Source organism: Anneissia japonica, unplaced genomic scaffold, assembly GCF_011630105.1.
Source record: "Anneissia japonica isolate Jap-2015-1 unplaced genomic scaffold, ASM1163010v1 scaffold287745_len380231_cov175, whole genome shotgun sequence".
NCBI lineage: Eukaryota > Metazoa > Echinodermata > Crinoidea > Comatulida > Comatulidae > Anneissia > Anneissia japonica.
Window position 1 is genome coordinate 109125 of NW_022744415.1, and position 3046 is coordinate 112170.

Genomic DNA, 3046 nt, shown 5'->3' on the forward strand with positions numbered 1-3046 from the left:
ATCTTTAAATCCAATCAAGTTGCGGTTGCCATTCCCTAATATTGCTGTCTCTTATACACATCTAGATGTGTATAAGAGACAGGATGAAAATCGAGGGGTTCTTATGAGAACTTATTAAATTCAAGAAGCACATTTTGAATGAAAAACGATTGCATTACATAACAGCAGAATAGCAGATGAAAATTAGTGGTTAGCTTGTTGGCCATCGGCCGATTGAGATTAGCAGGACGGCATGATCATTGTAGGTTTTCTTGAAAACTCAGATGAGAATGCGTTAAAGGTGCAAATTGTCGGAAAAGGAGTAGGACTAGGTTATAGACAAATGTAAGAAGATGAAAGTTGGAAATACAATGTCTGTCCAGGGAGCTCTCATCTGTCCAAGATAAATATCCTCATTTTGATATTGACTAAAGGAGAATGCCGATTCCTCTCCACACCTCAAATCATGCCAACATCCACAGTCCCAGGATTGATTGGATTATTGAGGAGGCGTTTTTTCAAGCGGGGCGCTTAAGGAAATTTTCACGGCGCTTATTCGAGATGGGCGCTTATTCAAACGGGGCACTTAATCGCGCGAATACGGTAATCCAAAACTTATGTTCCCTTAAAGAAGAAAAAAATATGCATAGCGCCATCTATAAATTAGAGATCCATATTTTTGTTTGCTCATCGACGCCACGGTAATGCATGCACAGAACTCTACAAAATAGGCCTACTAGTATTTACTAGCTTCTCTAAAAGAGTTTTTGGAAAAGCCCTCTTATGCTAGTCACAAACGACGCAAGTCCAAACCTAGGTTTAGAAATTGTGATAAAAAGTATCATAGATATTCTGTCATTTGTTGTATTTTACTATGGCAGAATTTCAGCCAATTTCCACGAAAACCCAGGGACTTTGCAAAAGCCACTTCACAAACAGCACTGGCAAATTGTTTCCATACTGAAAATAGGTTTAATCTTGTTTTTCCAGACCAAGAAAAGAACTCGGTTGGCTTTGGGCCATGTGGCCTAAACACCCTTGCATTTAAGCCTTGAACGTGCGACAGTACACTATTTGCAAACTCTCTAATAACCTACGGGGACTATAAAACCCGATGCTCTAAAGCAACAAAAAATAATTGCAATGTAATAGGATAAACTTCTTTACTTGTTGATACACAAGATTGATGGTAGGGCAGTTGTTTGCGTACCCATGAGTATAGCGAATCCTTGACTTGTCGACTGTACTGTTAAAGTGCCTAAAAAAAGGTTCGAAAATATTCCTGGTTTATTTCTAAAACTCCAACATTTAAATATGTGTACTGTGCTTACAATTTTCGAAAAACACTGTGGATAACCATCGTCATAGTTTTTAAGCTAGTCCCATGCTCTCAAGAGAGGAACTCATCACTCTAGTCCTACACAAATATAGGACGGAGATAAAAAGTAGGGTCTGCAGGGATACACACTTATTATAGCGCACATCCAGAAAGTAACCATTATTAGTGCAGCTGCTTTGTCAGATATATACTACAGCATTAAATAATCGTAAATGATTTAAAAATCAATCAATCAATCAATCAATCAATTAATCAATCAAACAATGTGGTGGACGACGAGAGTTGCTGGTACCGGGTTACCGGGTGTAGCACGGACACGAAAGAGACCCTTAGGGGCGAAGAAAGTGGTCCACATATCAAGCAAGCCCCCTGATCATCTTACATTCGATGGATATGTGCGCTATATAAAACTACACTATTATTATTATTATTATTATTATTATTATTATTATTATTATTATTATTATTATTTTTATTATTACAATCAATCAGTCGTATAGATTTGTCATTATGTACTCACTGACCTTATGTGAGCTGAACCTGGGAATCAACAGGTACCTGGTTAAATTTCATCACTGCTTTTTGCAGTTCAGCTGAACGGTTTAATGCATGCTCACAATCGTATTAACAGTGCATGTAGGTATAAAAGGTATAGGTATATTCCTAAATTATTTGTATACCCCATAAACAATGCATCGTCTTACGGAAAAGACCTCTTAACATTCTTTCCGTGCCTTCGCACGGACACAGACACAGGAAACGCATTGCTTATTATTACTCATTGCTTATTTTCAAAGAAACTCCGAAAACCCACCTACAACACTGATTAACAGAAATAAAGAAAGTAGCTCTGCATAGGCCTCTATAAATGGCTAGGCATTGTTTCATGTAAATATGACTATTTGATAAAGAAAGAAACAAAATAATGGCGGATGCACTCATTTGCAATATTGCAAATACCCCTGTAAAACATTCACAGGATAAAAACAATAGACAATTTCTTCCACGTTCGGATATTTTAGCGAGGTCCCAAGAAAAACTGGTAAAGAAAGATGACTGGATTGCGGATTGTGTTAAAAGCTCTGATTGGTCAGTTCGACTCCAGAATTGTCACTTAAAAGAAGTTACTGACCGAACAGACCCTTTTTCCAGTCTGTATGAAGGCCGCGTCTATTCCTGTGCGACCCCATTGTATTCGATCCTGTTTTCAGTGATTGATGTAACGATTCAAACACACATCCCAACCTAGGCATAGACCTATATGATTAATGTGAGCAATGATTTTCATGTAATAATGAATAATCTAAAGGTCATGGTAAAACCCAACCCTAATATTATTTTGCTTAGAGGCCTACTCATGTGCCCTATTTCCTTCATCACGTTTCTGGCACCGGGCTATGGCAGTGTGTCAACCGCGTAATCCGCCTCGGCCTACCGGATAAGCTACCAGCTTTATGGGCTAGAAATATTTTGACAGTTTAGGCTGACTTTCTCCAGATTAATACTTGATTTGAGCTTTGTAATGTGTAAAATAGAAAGAATGTCACATATAATGATAGGGTCTATGCATTTATTATCTCTTAATCAAAACAATATGTACCGTGTCCTACATCATACAAAAGGATAAAAACAATCAAAGAGAGATGAAAAAAAGTTTCTTCGAACTACAAGGTCCTTGAAACCATGACAATACTATATAGTCCTAAAATACAAACTAAATATAAACTA